The sequence below is a fragment of the Phyllostomus hastatus genome, unplaced genomic scaffold (assembly GCF_019186645.2).
Source record: "Phyllostomus hastatus isolate PE091 unplaced genomic scaffold, TTU_PhHast_1.1 phas_contig_1, whole genome shotgun sequence".
In the NCBI taxonomy this organism is placed as follows: domain Eukaryota; kingdom Metazoa; phylum Chordata; class Mammalia; order Chiroptera; family Phyllostomidae; genus Phyllostomus; species Phyllostomus hastatus.
Genome location: NW_025333498.1, coordinates 1,000,689 through 1,019,904, shown reverse-complemented (window position 1 = coordinate 1,019,904; position 19,216 = coordinate 1,000,689). Strand labels below are relative to the sequence as shown.

Sequence of the window (19,216 nt, the reverse complement as noted above, 5' to 3'; positions counted from 1 at the left end):
CTTCTTTCTCCTCACCTATTTGACTTCTTTGTTCTTTGGTATGGGGGATTTGTGAGTAAGCCTAACCTACCTACAGCCTTTTTCAATATGAAACTATAAAACTAACTTGTGTTCAGGAAAATATGGACACAGATCAGCTTACAAGAGTGCTCTATACTGTGATTGAGGACCCAGGCCCAGACAACAATGATGTGGCACTTTCCTCCTATATGTCATTTTTCCTTGTGAACATACTCACCCCCCAGGAAAGAATGACTAAGGTCAAGGATAAATTTTAAATATCCTGTATGCCACATCATCATCATTATTTCTGATGAAGTTCAATGTCTTTGTTTAGTCTCACATCATACCTGTCCAATGGTTGCCTACTTTGCTAACTTGCAGTATACAATAAATTGGACTCTCACTATATATCATTTGCTGTCTTTTTAGACCGTACTCTTAGTAAATACACTCCACTGATTCCATTTAACTTATAACAGATCTGGGCACCTGCTTCCAAGCTGAAACACATCTCAGCTGTGGATTTCTTTTTTTAATGTGTTAGCAGTTGAAGTGAATCTTTCCTATGGAATGGCATCCCTCATCTGTAAAGCCATTTACAAACTTTACTGATCAAGCTGTACATTTCTGAGTTGGAATTTAATCTACAGAGCCTCCTGCAAAATGAGCTGAATCCGTTACTAATCATGGGCAATGGTAGAATTTATTTGGTTGGCAGTAATTTGCATTATTTGCTTATTACAGCCCTTGGTTCCTGCTGCAGACCACTGCGCAGTGCTGCTGGAGCTGGGAAATCACTCTCCACATCATCCTACTCCTGAGGTGAGAACATTTTGGTTGCAGATGAAATGTCTTCCTAATATGAATCTCACCATTCACGCAAGCATTTATCTTCTCTCTATGCCCACATCATACCATACCATGAGTGCTGCCTGGACATTTCTCTATAAACTTATGAAACTATGATGTTCCAAAACATTAAGCCAAAGCAGCATTATTCCATTTGACCATAGTCTCTGTATGACCCCCCTTAGCTTAACCCAGTATTGCATTCACATAAACCCCTAATACTATTAAAATTGTTTCTGTGCTACATCCTTCCACTCCTACTCTAGAAATAGTACAAAAATGTAGAAAAATTTAATCAAACTAGATTCCATATGATTATTGCTCCAAAAAATATTTTATTCCAACTAAAGTATAGAGAATGATTCAAAATGCCATAAATTAAAGATATTCAAGCACAAACTTTTATTCTTGGCCACCAAATCTAAATAGACTGCAACAAATAATTGCAATAAAGTTGGAGTACTCTTTTAAGAAATCTGTGGTACCCCTATATACTCTGGGAAATGCATTGCTTTATACAGAGAAAGAATAAGTAATTCTAGAAAAGAATTGTACTCACATCCAGTAGTATCTGAACCAACATCTAGACTTGTCAGGTAAGATCAATATACTTGCTTCATGTTTGCATCACGGATGGCAAGATGGCTTTTCACTAGATAAGATAATACCTAGGGTTTAATCCTGGTATATCAGAAGATAAAGCACTCAACTGTCCAAGAGAGCATAAAATTTATGTTTTAGTACTTTGTAGACATTAACCATATAAATAGACCAGATAAGTAAATGTGTGCAATCTTAAGAACAAAAATATAAAACTTAGTCACTCATTTGTTGAAGGTTTTTCTCAAGAAAACACATAAAATGACTAAGGTTGCCTACAGTATGCAGACAAAAAATATAGCCCAATAATACAGTCAGGAAACATGTTCTATATTAATAGATTCACTCATCAATCCATAAATTGTATACAAGGAAGATTAAATAATTTTAATGTGACAGAATTTGTTAAAGATAAAATATATGCAAACCTTCACCTTCTGTTTTTAAACTGATCTTCACCTTTGCACAGGGAAGATGAGAACCACCAATAATTGCCCCATTGGTTGCTCTTTTGTACATGTATCTTTAATTTGTCTACTGAGAAATAAATGCTCTAAAAATTAAATTTAAAAAAACTATAAAATATCATCCTTGGATTCTTTAACATTTTGATGCCTGTAGCATCTAACAGATTACAATCAAATCTATTTGAAAAACAATAGCTTTTGAAGGTTTTGCAAAATATATCTTTCCTCATGCCCTAATTCCACTTTAATCTTGGATAGATTCCTCTGTGTTCAGGACACCCCATTGGTTTTGAAAACTGCTTTTTAGAGAGCCTTTCTATGATTATTCCAAGAAATCCAAGGAATCTATTAGAAATCAAGAAAAATTTAATTTCAAGAATGTGATTCAACCTATTCCTTTTTTCCTTTTTAAAATTATTTGTATTTTTATTGTATTTTTCCATTACCATTTATCCCCTTATACTTCCTTCCCCACCCCAAACCACTGCCTTGTTGTCTATGTCCATGGGTCCTTTTTCCTTTTTGCTCAATCCCTCTGACCCCAACCCATCCCTCCCACAGCTGTCATCCAGCTCTCTACCCATGAGTCTGTCTCTATTTTCCTTGTTAGTTCAGTTTGTTCATTAGATTCCATATATGAGAAACCACATGGTATTTCTCTTTCTCTGGCTGGCTTATTTCACTTAGCATAATGTTCTCCAGGTCCATCCATGCTGTTGCAAAGGGTAAAATTATCTTCATTTTTATGATCAAGTAGAATTCCATTGTGTCAATGTCCCATAGTTGATTTACACACTCATCTACTGATGGACGCTTGGGCTGCTTCCATATCCTGATGATTGTGAATAACACTGCAGTGAACATAGGGGTGCTTATGTCCTTTTGAATTAGTGTTTTGGATTTCTTAGGATACAGGAGGTCTGTCTAGAAAAAGTCCAGCCATTGTTAACATAACAAGAATGGTTTGTATGACACTGATATGACCCTGGCAGCCAAAGAGAATAGACTAGAATGCACATGTGTGAACAATGATGACTTCACTGTACTAGTCAGTGGGGACAGTAGATGCCATATAGTGAGCATATGTATTGTGTGGCTGATGCATTCAAAATGACTGACTGAGTAAAGCAAAACATCTGCATCAAACTTTGCTTTCAGCTTGAACTTTCCTCTGTGGGAACTATTTGGATGATTCAGAAGGCTGCAGCTATGGGCAATTGGTGACTGGTGGCTTCATCACAACAATGCACCAGCTCATGCATCATGTATCATACAGAGTTTTTTGGTGAAACATCCACTCACCCAGGTGACTCGGCCCCACTGCAGCCCAGATTTAGTGTCCTGTGACTCCTGGCTTTCCCCAAAATTAAAATCACCTTTGAAAGGGAAGAGATTTCTGATCATCAATGAGATTCAGGAAAATACAAGAGGGAAGCTGATGGTGATTGAGAGAACTGTGTGAGGTCCCAAGGTTCCAACTTTGAAGGGGACTAAGGTGCCATAGTCATATGACTATGTCTTGTATCTTCTTCAATAAATGTTTCTATTTTTCATATCACACGGATGGATACCTTCTGGACTGGCCTTGTATTTCCAGAAGGGGGATCACTGGGTCAAAAGAAGATCCATTGCAGCCACTATGGAAGGTGGTATAGAGATACCTCAAAAATATCAAACTATTTCTATTTAATCTATTTTATAAAATAATTATTCATATATTTCAGGGAATGAAATAATTCAGAAAACCACAAAATCATAGAAAAGACATAGTAGAACCTTTTATTATTTAGTTTTTTCTAAATAATTTGTTCAGTACACCCAAGTGGAGACATGCTCGCAAAATTTATTCTACTACTAGATTTTTGCCAAATACAATAGGGCAGAAAATAGAACTGGGCAGGCAGAAGAGTAAAAACTAAAGCAAAACTATTCCAAGTTAAAAGATGTACACACTTACAGTTGAGCTCTTTCTGTGAATTAACTTACTTGGTTTGCCTTCAGGTAACTACAACTATTCCTGTAATGTGAATAACATTCCTGTTTCTGGTCATTTTAGGTTTCTATGTGAAATGAACTGTGAATGTTACTCTAGATTTTACCTACAATCCCTCCTAGATTTTTTAATATAAGCACCCACTTATAATTCTTTGAGGACTACCCAAGATGGTATATGGCATTGAACTCAGGACCTATTCCTTGATTTCTAGCCAATCTACAAACAAGAAAGAGAAAGTGAGAGTTGGGGGAGTGGTGAGGGGAAAATGGAGACAACTGTACTTGAACAACAGTAAAAAAAATGTAAGGTAAAAAATTTAAAAATAAATAAAAGTTAAAAATAAAAAAGAAGAAAATGAGAGTAGCCAATGACAGTGCATAGGTTATATTGGCAAACCTATGAGGCGAAGGCTGATGCAAGTTATTATTTATTAAATCAAATTGGGAGATGGCTATAAAATGGAGCCTTGTGTGGGAAAAATAGAATACTTGCTTAGGATGTTTATTGTGTGTGTGTTAGAAGTTTACCCGCTCATTACCAATATCACCCATAAAAAAAAAAAAAACCTGATCTGCTGCTTTCTGTGCAGACAATGTCTCTGGAAGATCTGGTACTAGCCAATGTGATTAGCAAAAGTACATCCATGCTGGAAATAACCCAACATATGACAAACAACCAAAACTCTTATGTGTCAATATACTAATAGATGTTTTAGTATTAGGTTAAGTTTCGATCTTAATGTCAATTGAGTCCCAACAATATGATTCAGAAAGAGTATTGAAAATGCAATAGCCCTTCTATTTGAGAATGCTTGGTAAGGTGAGGAAAACAAGGGCAGACGTTGTTTAAGTAATTCACAGGGTAAAGAAAAAGGGCAAATAGATTCAAGATATATATGTGATAGATAACCAAGCCAAAGTTAAACTCTAAACTCTAATCCTCCATCTGATCATAGGGACTTGTAGGAACCAGAGACAGTGAAGCTGCCTAAAAACAAAATATTGCTGATATAATCAGAGATTGAGATGCATGCATGTCAACTAGGGTCTCCAAATGCTGGAAAAGTTCCAAATAAGACAAAGTCAACTACTTACCATCTCTTGAATCATATTCATTGACTTATAGCCAATAGTCTGAAAAGTTCTGCTCTGTGATGCAATAGACAATGGTTGGGTCTTCCCCAGGCATTCTTTCTAAGCCCACTTCCTCACAAAGGGAGTCATGCCATAGTCCTCTAATAAGGAGGTTCAAGGTCTCTGGAAAATGGATTACTAAGTAAGTGAACTGTAGCTATTCAGATAAGATGATCCATCTCAACTTTTCCAGCATTGCCCACTACCAAAAGGAGGCAGGACGCCCACTTCAACCAAAGTGTGTTCTAGAAAGCACCACTTCAACCATCCTAAGAGGAAAATGCCTAGTCCATGAGCTTATCTTTCCCTGAACCACAGGAGAGAAAAAGAGGTAGGAGAGTTGAAGTCATATCCTTTTTCATTCACTGTACTATTCCACTTTTTTTTAATATCTCTTGTTAAGAGTGCTTGATTTGATCAAATCATCTAGCACAGTTAAAGAGAATGTTTAAAGAGTGTGTGTGTGTGTGTGTGTGTGTGTGTAAAAATCCTGGAAGATCATACATTAAAAATATGTGAATGGTTTTCTCTCAGTGTTGAAATTTCTGGGATATAGATATAGTTTACTTTCTCCTTTCAACTTTTCTGAAATGTTCAAATATTCTTTATCTTAGCATTTCAAATAGTCTGTATCTTCCTAAGTATGTCATAAATCAGTAATTTCTCCTCATAGTTTCTCAAAATGTAGGTTTCATTCAATCTAAAGAAAAATTACTACCAATGTAGCTATAATTACCAATGAGCTCTTTCACAATAAACCAGAAAATGTATATAATTTTCTGTAGGATTGCATATATAAGTATTTATTTTATACAAATGTATTCAGAAATAAATCTTAAGTGAGGCCAGTGAAAGAATTATGTGCAATGGAAATGTATGAATGAAATGAGAAAGCGGTAGTGAAGAATGAGGCAAATGCCTTCTGGATTTTTTAAAAACAGTATAAAGAAAAGTTGTGAATAATTATCCACATCACAAATTCATTTTATTTTTCTTGACGGACGTAACTATTGCATATACATAGTTAAAGTCAAAAACAAGATCAGTTCAAGCAAAAATAAATAAAACATAAATTTTTTTTAAAGATTTTATTTTTATTTATTTTTAGAGAGAGAAGGGAGGGAGGGAGAGAGAGAGAGAGAGACATCAATGTGTGGTTGCTGGGGGTTATGGCCTGCAACCCAGGAATGTACCCTGGCTGGGAATCGAACCTGCGACACTTTGGTTGGCAGCCCGAGCTCAATCCACTGAGCTATGCCAGCCAGGGCTATAAAATTTTAATAATTACTTGAATAATAGATCTAATTCTCCTTGAAATTTTCCCCTTAAAAAAACTTCAGAACATTATCACAATTCTCCATTTCTCTTTTGGCTACAGTTATCTAATATCAGTGATAAGGAAGGACATTAAGCAGCATATAAGATGTTATACCATGCCAAAATATGTTGTTATTGTTGTTATCATTATTATTTGCCTTTTGATACTCAAAACTTTACCCAAGCAATCAGAATAACAAATGTGATTAGAAAACAACTGTTGTAAGTGAAGAATATCAGAAATTAAAATAGAACATATGGAGATTATGCCTAGCCATATTACAGAATCTAGAAGAGCAGCACCAGTGTGGGTTGTTTCTCTGCTGCAGTCATTTGGCAAAGTCCCGGTCTTGGCCCTTGAGCTGAAACAAACCTTTCACATATTTGAAATGATCAAAGTTTCTACTCTGCTCTCAGTGCTTTAGGCACAGAGATAGTCAAGTACAAAGAGGATCTCTTGGGCTTTGCCATCCAATTTTCTGGGATTAAAACCAAGCCCTGTGCATTCGTTTCCTCCTCTGTTAAACTTACTCCATAGTAGCTACCCCTGGGGATTATTATGCAGATTAAATTAGGAAACACATGCAAAACAACTTTTCCAATCTCTGAAAAATAATAAGTCCCTGAACAATATTAACTACTGTGAATATTATTACTATTGATTCTTTAACTCCCATCACTGCTGCATGGAAATTTCACAATCGTTTTCACAATGGTTCAAGTAGCTTAAACCCATCAAGAAACCGGTGAGAAATAAAAATGATAACGTGATGTGTCTACCACTACTCGTGAGTTTAAAACCAATTTCTTTTGCCCCTCTGCACGTTAGTTGTCAGTGTGAAGGCACTTATTAACACTTGGGAAGCACATTAGCATTGTCAGCCGTCCCTGTCTGTCTTCTGTTGACTCTGCAGAGCCTTCTTTTTCTTCTCTTGCCCTTTGTTCTCTCCTCTCAAAGACATCAAGAAAAAAAAAAAGAAATCCGGTTTCTGATTCAGGCTTCTGCTTCTGAAAGCTTGATGTGTAGTAGGAACAGAAGCAGCATGTTTTTAACCTCTGATGACACTTCATTTCAGAAAGCTGCTTGAAAGGATCTCAAGGGATCAATATCACAAGTGGTCGTAGCGATTGTTAGGTTATTGGTCAGACAATAGGAGTTAGCTATTTGTAGCAAGAAAGCTGAAACAACAACCAGCTAGTTAAAATCTTAGAACACAAGAGTAAAAGCTATGAAATAAAATTTAAACGGGAATATTCTATGATTTACTAAATCTGTATTTTGGCTTATGGCTTTTTAAGGCATTATAATACAAAAAGAAAATGTGAAAATACTACCTGCTCAGTTACTATTTTGGGAAATTCAGTAATGCAATGTAGAAAAATTGACACCCCTGGCATATAACCAAAATGAAGTCAATCCAGATTTAAATAAGCAAAATATTGAGCCAACTTCAAGATTCAAATACATTTAAAATATATTTTATTTTCCAAAAGGAGGAAAAACAAAACATGAAATATACATTTCTACTGTCATTAAAATGAGATTACTTTTAAGATCTCTGATACTAAAAGTTTTGCTCTTGTCATTCCACTGGTTTTCCCTTCTACTCAGCCTCAGGTAAATGGTGCATTTAAGACATTGGCATGAGAACACTATACTGGCTGACTTTAGTGGGACTTCTAAAGTAACAACAAAAATTCAGTAAGATTATACTGTATATGAAACCACTTTATAGGACAAAATTAATAAAATCACATCATCAGCATATGTCCAATATGCAGGTAGAGTTTGTAAATTGCATGTATATGCGTTCTTATTTGGATGGACTTAGTCTAGAAGTTCTGGGGAAGAGTACATATATAAATACAGAAAACAACAAAGTTATTATATGATCTATTCACCATAAGAGCTCTCATGACTCTGTGAGCTTATATGTAACCTGGCCTTGCCGGCTACAGATATTAAACGGTCTCCTCCTGTTCTTTTTGTCTCACAAGCTAAAGGGTAAAGTTCTCCATTCTTGTTCCTCTATGATCTGTTTGTTTTTAGGAGCATAAAAGTTCACATGGAATAGTCACTACATAATTTTGCACCTCATGTGTACCAGTTATTACTGGAACAGGCAATGTAATTTTGCAGAGATCAATGCTATGCACCGTGTTCTAAGTTGGCTTGCTGGCATAGCATCACATGTAATATTGTAAAACAGCTTATTCTAGTCGACCTCAACTCAAGCTACTATGACAACATTTCGCAGATGATGAGACTTAATTGTACAAAAAAGTGCCATTTTTCAAAGACCCTGGACACAAAGGAAAAATACGGATTTAAAAAGAAAACTCATGTTCACGAGGTCACCAGGAATCAGCCTTGGGTTAGGAGATGAGATGAACTTTGAGAGACATCCTGTATTTGATCTGAAGAAATTACAAATAATACTCTAAATTCTTAAATGGAAAATAAAAGATAAAATGGATAATTCTCTTAACTGGCTACTATAATCTAAATAAGCTATTTTATTTTAAAAGCACAGATTAAATGTTTACAAAAACAATAAACACCTAGCTATAAATATACAGAAGTTACATAAGGTTTTAACAAAGTACAGAGAAATTTCTGCAGCATGTTAACTCACAAAAAAAAAAAGAAAGAAAGGAATGACTATATCGGCCAGCAACAGTGAATTTTATTTTTAGTGGTCCTGTTTCCAATATGTAAGATGTAACCTATTATACAGTGACATGCCAGTTAAGCTTCATCAAACTGATTATATACCATTTCATGAAGATGTAATCCACTGGGACTTAAGTAGTCCAATGTAATCAATTATATTAAAATGGATCAGTACAGGTTGTAAAAATATCAAATCTTCCTAGCAGTAGATCAAGACAGATAAAATTCTGTTTGTTGAAGATTTCTGAGTCCTGACAGATAGCCTATAATTACAGGATGTTTATGGTTTGGTTGCAACCAATTTTTCTATAAAGAAGTCAGAACAGTAATATTTTCTTTAAGTCCTATCCATGAAACAGTCATTATCTTTAATAAAAAAGCAATCAAATGTTTTTCCTTTTCCAGAATTCTTCTCACTTGTTAAATCATGTCAATGATTTCTCTGTTTTCTGGCCTAGTGTAAGTCTCCCAACTTTTCTGAAAACTACACCAAAAACAAAAACTTGGAATGGAGAAGTGACAGAATAAGACTGAGATTGGATAGGGAAAGGTCATACACGTGAAACCTCTCTCTTTAACCAGTCTCGATGGCAGACGAAAGGGAACCAGGCCCTTTCCTTCCCATTCCTCTCTGCTGTAGAACTGGTAGCTCAAGAGTGAAGAGGAGGTGAGCTTGGGCCTGGAGAGAGGCAGTGAGCTGCTTCCCTGCCCACGTTCTCACTCTTTTCTCTCTCCTTTTCCATTTTAGTTGTAGGCAAACTCTGAGAAAAATCCCTCCTAGAGAAAAAAATGTGGATAGAGTAAACCATTTTAAAAGTTTATAATAAACTAAATTTTGAAATAGAAAAAAACTCATAGTCTCTCTCCCTAATCTCATATTGGCCTTCAGCCTACATTCCCCACCCCCCACTTATTCTCTCCTTTCTTTCCTCCCTCCTTCGTCCCTCCTCCTTCTCCTCCTCCTCCTTTTCCTGCTCCTCCTCTCCTCTCTTCACTTTTCCTCTTTTCTTTCCTCCCCTCCTTAACTCTCCTCTCTTTCCTCACTCCCTGATTGTTTAACATGGCCAAGCCATACCAAGGCACCTTTCATTCTTTAAAATAATCTACAAAGGCAGGGTCTATTCTCCACGCCCCCCAACCTTTTAGCTTAGAAAAACCAAGTAGAAGAAATAAATGTCTTGCCAAAAGTCAAAAATCTACTTAAATAAAAATTAAATTTCAATATTTTTTGCGTACCATGTAATAAAACTAGCTCTGAGAAACTTCAACAGATTTTGAGAAAATGCTTAGGATAGTCCAATTTAAAATGTAGGCATAAGATCATATATAAAAATCACTTTGGAGGATCTCAGGGAGGCCCTTAAAACAACAGACTAAAATCCTTGAGAGAAACTTTATCTGGGTTTGAAAGGCGGACACAATTGCCAGTCAGAAGAGACAAACAGTGATTGAAAAACATGACCAGCCCATCTGAAGTCACACACGTGCGTGCTCACACACAATATATGGATTCATAAGCACTGATTTGTGAAGAGGCCAGCCCAAGATACACAATGTAAAAAGAACCCACCCAAACACTTTTTCTATAATTACATGGGCTGCAGAATTTTGGCTATAGGGTGTTCCCTAAACTCAGAGATAATCCTCTGAGAACCCCCTGCCACTGCCAGAGGTTTGACAGCCCACTGAGCAGTGCCAAAATTGTTAATTGTTCACCAGCAAGAACCTGTCAACTTCAGCATGGATGGAGCTGGAAAGCATTATGCTAAGCGAAACAAGCCAGGCAGTGAAAGATAAATACCACATGATATCACCTTTAACAGGAACCTAAACAACAAAACAAAGAAACAAGCAAAATATAACCAAAGGCACTGAAATAGGGGACAGACTGACAGTGACCAGAGGGGAGAGAGGAGGGAATTTCAGGGGGGAATGGGTAGGGTTTACAGGAAAAATTTGGAGGACACATGGACAAAAACTAGGGGTGGGGGGTAATGGGGAGGAAGAGGGGAGGGTTGGGTGGGTGGGCTGGAATGGGAGTAAGTGGGAGAAAACTGTACTTGAACAATGATTAAAATAAAATTTAAAAAAACCTGTCAACTTAATCATGACAAAATAGAATGTTTTGTGGGTGGCTAAGAGTTTACTCTACATTTGTAAACAAATTCAAAAAGTCATAGAGGTTATCAGATGAATGCTACAGCCCCCAAAGTCTATTCAGTACCAATCTCAACAGAAATGTGTTGTCCAATTATTACATCGCGTGTTATGGGAAAGTTCAGTCTTTGTAATTAGAAAGACATCAGTTCACAGATCAGCTCTGCCTGCAGTCACTTAGCTGCCCTCCCAGTCTTGCACCAGCCTTAGTTTTTAACTTATTTTAATTTTTAATAATAATAGATCTCTGTATGTTATTGTGAAAACATCATACTATTTTTGTAAATAGTTGGGCAAAGATATGTAGAATTTGATAAGTAACAACTACTATTATTACCCTCTTTTTGAATTGATTAGCAATGGGTTATGTGTTGAATGACATTTTTTTATATTAACATAGCATCACCAGTTTATATTCAAGTCACTGTTCCCTAAAACCTTCCCCAACCCATCCTCAAAGTACCTATCCAGTTCATCCCCATATCATATCAATGCTGCATGTTCTGATAAGTGATTGTACTACTCCACTGAAACAGTTTCTTGAACTGGGACTAGAAGCAAAATCTAAAATCCACAAGTTTATTATGCTTTGTTGTCAAATGGCTGCATTTTACCTTTGTTTTTATATCTCCAATTCTACTTCTCATCCAATAAGTTCTTCATAGGTATATCCTTCAAGAAATGTTCACAGGAGTGATTTATGAGTGGAAAAAGTTATTTAACTAGAGTTGCATTTTGTGAATGTTGCAAGACCTGACAGGTGCCTGAATGCATTAAAAAAAATTATGTTCACATTATGTGGGAAACCATCCCTGTTTTTATTTTTACTGTAGTACAAATCAGTATATGGATTAATTTATTCACATAATTATATTCACAGCTCCTTTACCTTTATTCATGACTATAACATTCTTTATGGGAAAGAGCACTTTGCAAGTCAGCATAAAATGTCTTTAGAGCACTATGGGGAAGGTCGGAGATAATATGTGTGCCTGCAGACATTAAGGGTCATCTGAATCTGGCCAGGATGAAAAAGCAGATGCTGGGCAATTTTACATTATAAACACCAGGAAGATTTTTAGACAATAGATCCTTGATTGCCAAGCTGCTAAAGATAGTTATCTCATCTCTAAAACATAATTGGTCTGCTGGCATTACACCCATGTTACTGAAAGGGATGAAAATAAAATTATAAACTGCTGTGTAAAGCCTGAAATGTCCACCTTTATGTTTAATTTTCTCCTTAATGTTGTAGAGTTTATAAAATATACATCCATTCCAGTTTTTAATAGCTTTTATCAATCCATTTTTTCTCTTCAGATGATAGGCAATACCTACCTAATAGAAGAGATTTCTTACACTGCACTTCCAGACCTTGATCTGTCTTGTAATTTTGCAGGCTTTCTTAGTTTAAGCAGCATTTATTAGAGAAAGCACAAAAAGCAATAAACAGCATCTTCAATATTAAAGTTATGAGAAAACTAAGATCATTTTGATAAGTAGATTAGACTTTCACTGACAAAATATTGCTGTTGTAATATTTTTAAAACATTTAAACATCTAAAAATTTTAATTTTGAAACAACTGCTCCTAATTTTCTTTTACTTTCACATCATGCTTCTTTAATTCAAGGCAAAACAATTTAAAGTCTACATTTAGAAATACAAAACACCAAAAAGTTTTGATGAGGATAATTACTGCGTTTATCAAACTTCCTATTTACCACCACCTATCAAGATCCTGGATTTTGAATAGCAATTATGAATCACAGGAAATAAATAAACTTAGTAGACGACCCAACTATTACCTTCTAAAAATTGGAAACTACTTAAATGACCCCAAAATAGATGATAAGTTAAATAAACTATGGTATATTCAGAAAAAGAAACAATAAAGTAATAATAAATAAATAAATACAATTAATAATAACAAAAATCATAAACTATAGAATAAGTAATGACTTGGACTAACATTTTAAGTGCATTGCTAAGTGAAAAAAGTAGGGTATGAAGGAGTGTAACCACGTGATTAGGTTTTATATAAAATTTCTTGAAAGAAATAGAACAAAATAATTACATTTTTTCTCTTTGATGGAATTCTGGGTGACATATTTTCTTCTATATAAATTTCAATATTTTTCAAATTTTTCCATTGAATTTATATTATATGTATAAATCCCCAAAACACAATTTTTTAAAAAATTAATGAAATATACTTCCTCAGGCACTTATCAATTAAGAGTAGTGTCACAATGCAATCTGTATTAACTGCCAATGATGATGATAATTAAGTGGTAATTCTAAACTAAATATCACAGGAAATTTTTAAATTTGTTTAACAGAAAGAAATAAATTGTCTGGTGAATATATACTCAATGACTACTAAATACATAGCTGTTAACTAATGTGGCATGACATGTGAAAAAAGCAGAATTTATGATCAGGGAAGTCAGTATGCAGGCCATAAAAAATACATGAGCCAGATTCCAGTGTAGTCAGGGAAAACATCAGATAAATGAAGTAAGGAAGGAAAAGTAATGGAGGAACTAGCATGGTAGATTTGGGAGCCCAAATTTGATGTTAGACTTCAATGCAGGACTGATTTGCCTCTTAGGGGCAGGACCCCATGCTGAGGCCAACAATCTTTTAATTTTTTTCAAATGAAAAAAAGAAACTAATGTCTAGGTCAAAAAACTAACTTTATGCCAACACAATTGTAAAATACAATTTTAAATATTTTTTAATGGATAAAGGAGCCCATAAAAGCAAAAGTGCCTAAGTCCCATGCATGTCATATTGGGGTTTTGGTTCAAAGACTTAAAGAATAGTATTTAAGAGGACAATTCCAACATCTTTCTCATCTCTAGAGAACAGAGATGAGAAAGTGCCTAAGCCCAGCAAGATTCATATAAATTTGTTATATCAAACTATGAATAAAATGAGGGACCAGAGACAGAGAACAGCTGCAAGTGTAAGAATGGTAAAGGAAGAAGAGTATCTTGATAAAGATGAGAGATTTGACAAGTCTGTGTAACATTACATGGATCTTATGACAATATATGTGTGTGAATCCATGGTCAATCAGTCTACAGAATGCGCCACAGGCACTGCCCCACAAGCTCCCCTGTTCTACCTGGATGAAGGGATGCTTTTCGAACCTTCACATTTCACAAAGCTGGGACAAATTACTATGCTGATTGGCAGAATCCAGTTAGAATTTTTTCAAAGTAGAAGACTTTAAAAAGTGAAATTAAACAATTATGGATGTAACATTCAATTAATTGCAAAAGTACACAATGGGAAAATGTGGATTCAAGACTTTCTTCAAAGGAAGAAAAAGATGGGTTAGACACGAAGACCAAAATGACTCTGCCACTGCTACTTAAACAAAGAGACAAACCAGTATAAACTATGACATGGACTTTGGTCAAAATATAATCTTCAGATCAAGAAAATTACCATGTTCAATTCATATGTATTATATTTAGAGAGAGGCCGGTATATTGTGATAAATGTAAAAGAGGTAACCAAGGTTGAAAAATCATCTATAGACCACCATGGTACATGAAGAATTTGGGGATGTTCGGCCGAAAAAAGGGAAGTGTGTTTGTCTATTTATGTGTTGGGAGTGGGGTAGAACAGTGGACCCTAAATGCTTGGTGGTAAATTACCATGTAAAATGAGGGTTATATTTGTTTTGAATAATTTATGAAAATAATCAAGAAGAAAGGTTAAAAACATTGCAGAGGAAATGATTTTCATGATAATAAGAGTGAAAGAATTTCCACCGATTAGAATTGTCCAATAATAAAATCCCTAGAAAAGTGGCGAGTCACTTGCTACTAGAAATACTCAAGTACAAATTGGAAGATCATCTCTGAACAATGTTGTAGAAATGATTCTTGTAGCAAATATATGATTGAATAGGATGATCTCTAATATTCCTTCAGAATAAAATATTTTATTGAGGAGAAACAGATGCAAACAATGCAGAGAAGAAGAAAATGGCAAGGCATGTTAGTGACCTGTGGTCAGGCAAAGGAGAGAAACAAGAATCATAGAATATATGCTGTATGCCACACACCATAAACTAAAATAGAAGGAATTCTAACTTGTGATTTCCCCATCACACACCATGTCTGTTCTCATCCATTGTAATCCACCCAGTTTAGCCTTTTGTAGGGCTGAGTCCAATACAGTCTCACCAGGGAATCAAGATGGATTCTCTACAATGAATTAATTCCTCTGCTTTCACTTCTCACCATTTCTTTCAGGCACTGTCAGAAGCACTGAGAGCACAGTCAGAACCATCAACAGATAAACTTCATAAGGAATCAACTCTTTAAAGTCAAATTCTCTCAGTCCAAGACAAGGAAGAGCATAACATACAAAAAAAGACCTGTGAGAATATTATTGTGAATATAGTGGATATTATTACATGATTCCCCTTATGATTGTCAGAATAACTGTATATTTCCCAGGAAAAAAATATTTTCTAATATGGAAACAACTGGAGAAAACTAGGATTTTTATTGATATCTCATTTAGAGAAATGTGGATTAAATGTAAATGATTACAGAAAGAAGTCAAAAGACAATAAAACAAAATGAAAAGCAGCTTGAGACTTTTCAACCATGAAGTATAAGCTTGAATAATCAAGTGTTATTCATTCCTGTGCAGCTCATATTAGCATTTTATTATGCTAAGCTGTAAATTTGATTATACAGGGAAAATAAAATTGGTTTCTTTAAACTTGTTTCCTTTTTTGTAAAATAGAGGATTTGAGCAACATGCTCTCTATAACCCATTACCATTCTAAAATTCAACAATTAATAGATGATATTTGCTATTTATTATTGCCTCAAAGGTGGCTATATTTTTTAGAAGTCTTGTTCACATTTAGATACTCATTACCAAGCAGGAGTTGAAATGCAGAAGCTATTCCAACTTGCATCAGTATGCAGCCTTAAAGAAAAATGATAGAAGCAAACAGGCTCAATTATTAGATGCATGGTTTCATATCAATAAGTTGTGGGTACAGGGCAGAATGTTGATGAACCTAGAAATGCTCTCATCCATTCACATCACATAATGGTCCTCATGGAATTCATTTCTGGTAGGAATCAAAACGAAGCTTGTAAGTATGATTTGCATGTTTTCCTGGCTGCCCTTCTGGGAGCATTTTCATGGACCCTCATGGTAACTCAGAAGTAGAAGTGATCATTATTCTTGTTAAGTTTCACACTGCTGTAGAATGTCCTTCTAGAAATACAGGATTAGAAAATAAGATTTTAAAATCAGAGTCTGTTATTCACAATTAAGTGTCCCTTTTGACAATCTTAGCAGACAAAGCATGCCTATTCAGTTACATGATCTTTTTAAACTAGCAGAAGAAATATGATGGTGGAAATTCTAAAGGTGAAGTACTTGATTGAGCTTTTTGGCTCAAGGCCCTGTTTTATTGTTGTGAGCTCACAGAATGAAAGATAAGAGTACAGCCTGTGAAAGCATCTAAAAATATCCCAGACAATATAAGGTTTTTAAAATAGAAAAAGACATAATAAAAGGTGGTGCAGAGATTCTTAAGAGTCTTCAAAGTGCACCTTAACAATAATAATTCAAGCATCCCTGAGCAAACCTGATTAACAGTGAGCAAAACATCCCCACCACTACCTTTGCTAAGCTTGAATAATGATATAGTCACATCATTTTGTGAAATAGATGAATAGGATATCAAAGAGGACAACTTTGAAGTAATTGAAATATTATAAAGAATCTGGTGACTTCCAGTCAAAATGGAGGTGTAGGAAAACACAGCTCACTTCCTGGCACGACCACATGAAAATTAAAACTAAACCATAGAACAACCTTCACTCAGAACCAACAGAAATCAAGTTGAATGGAAGTCTGACAACTACAGAATTAAAGAAACCACATGTATCAGACTGGTAGGAGAAACAGAGACACAGAATAGGCAATCCCACATACATGTGTGGTCAATAAAAATTCAGGAGGCATATCTCAGGAGCAAGGAATCCCAGCCTCACACCAGGCATCCAAGCCAAGTTCCAGTGTCAGGAAGGTAAGTCCCCATAACTTCTGGTTACAAAAACCAGTGGGAATTGAGTCATGGAGGAGACTTCTGGAGTCCCAAGTAGTTTCTCTTAAAGAACCCACACAGGAACTAACTAAGACTCACTCCCACTGAGCTCCAGCACTGGAGTAGCAGCTTGAAAGGCACCAGTGGCATACAGGGAAAAACTGAAGTGTCTGGCATCAAGGCAAGAGCTGGGGGACAGCTTTCTCCCAGAGAAAAAGGCAGGGAGAAGAGATTGCTCTGTTTCTGAACCCTCCCACCAGAAAGCCACAGAGCCAGCAGGTGAATGCCATATCTGAGACTCCATCATCCTGGCTAACATTGTTTGCCTGGAGATCCCCCTGAGGATCCACTGTGTGGAATGCCCAACATATGGGCCCACCCAAGCTGTTAACAGTGGCTTTCCCATATGAATAGTTGGTCTTGGCTCATGCTTCATAATTTTGTAAATCCTCTCAAACAAGCAACAGCCAGCCTCAGTAAGACCCCAGTCCCCATATCTCTTGCTGTGTTGTTCCAGGCCCAACCCTAGCAGCATTCAGTGCAGGTTCACAGCTTAGCTTTGCCTGGGAATGGCCAAGCCCAGCACAGTAGCAGCCATCTGCAGAGTGCTTTATAGCCCAGGCAGGGTGATCCCAGGCAGAACACAGGTGGAGCCTAACGTTGGCCAGCACCACCCGGGAAACCCCAGAGCCTCTGCACCCAGTGGACAGCTACAGACCATATCAGATCATCACCGCTCTGCACCTACACAACTGATCCCCCATGGAGGGCAGAGGTTGGTGGTCAGCGGTCACAGCCAGTCCTTGCAGCTGACTGGCCTGAGTAAATCCTTCCCATTGACCTGCCAACAGCAATCAAGTCTCAGTTACAAAAGGAGTGTGTACTCAGCCCACACAAAGTGTGCAACTCAAGTACCCAGCTTGGGTTTCAGGGGAGGCTGTGCCTTGGACCATACAGGATACCTACTACATTAGGCTACACTACCACAACAGAGTCATAGCAGCTCTAACCTAGAAACAAACACAGGGTATCTGTCAAAATGAAGAGACAAGGAAACATGGCCCAAATGAAAGAACAAACCAAAACTCTCTAAAAAGAACTAAACAAGTTGGAGATAGGAAATCTATTAGATCTAGAGTTCAAAACACTGGTTATAAATTTGCTCAAGGAACTTAGTGAGGGCCTCAACAGCATTTAAAACAATCCAGTCGAAATGAGGGATAGATTCATTGAAATAAAGGGCCATTTACAAGGAAACAACAGTAGAGTGGAGGAAGCTGAGAATCAAATCAAAGATTTAGAACATAAGGAAGCACAAAACAGCCAATCAAAACAGCAAGAAGAAAAAATAATCCAAAAAGACAAAGATAGTGCAAGGAGCCTCTGGGACAACTTCAAGATGCCTGACATTCACATATAATAGGGATGCCAAGAGGAAAAGAGAAAAGGCAAGAAATTGGAAATCTATTTGAAAAAATAATGAAAGAAGACTTCCCTTATTTGGTGAAGGAAATAGACATACAAGTCCAGGAAGCACACAGAGTCCCAAGCCAAGTGGACACAAAGAGGCCACTCCAAGACTTATTGGAATTAGTGCTCGCTTTGACAGCACATATAAAATTGGAACTATACAGAGAAGATTCGCATGGCCCCCACACAAGAATGACATGCAAATTCATGAAGTGTTCTATAGTTTTAAAAAAAGATACATCATAATTAAAATCCCAAAGGTTAAAGATAAAGAGAGAATCTTAAAAGCAGCAAGAGAAAAGCAGTTACACCCTTGCTGGTGTGGCTCAGTGGATTGAGTGCCAGCCTGCAAACCAAAGGGTCGCCAATTCAATTTCCAGTTCAGGCACGTGCCTGGGTTGCAGGCCAGATCCCCAGTGGGGGGTGCATGAAAGGCAACCACACACTGATG

General features: G+C 36.4%; 1 non-coding gene across 1 annotated transcript; it reads left to right on the top strand.

Annotated features, from left to right (window-relative positions):
• The first annotated feature begins 18,888 nt into the window (after nt 1-18,888).
• On the top strand, nt 18,889-18,992 carry LOC123814414. The gene has a single exon (XR_006784907.1). It is a non-coding gene; the product is annotated as a U6 spliceosomal RNA (small nuclear RNA).
• Nucleotides 18,993-19,216: the final 224 nt, after the last annotated feature.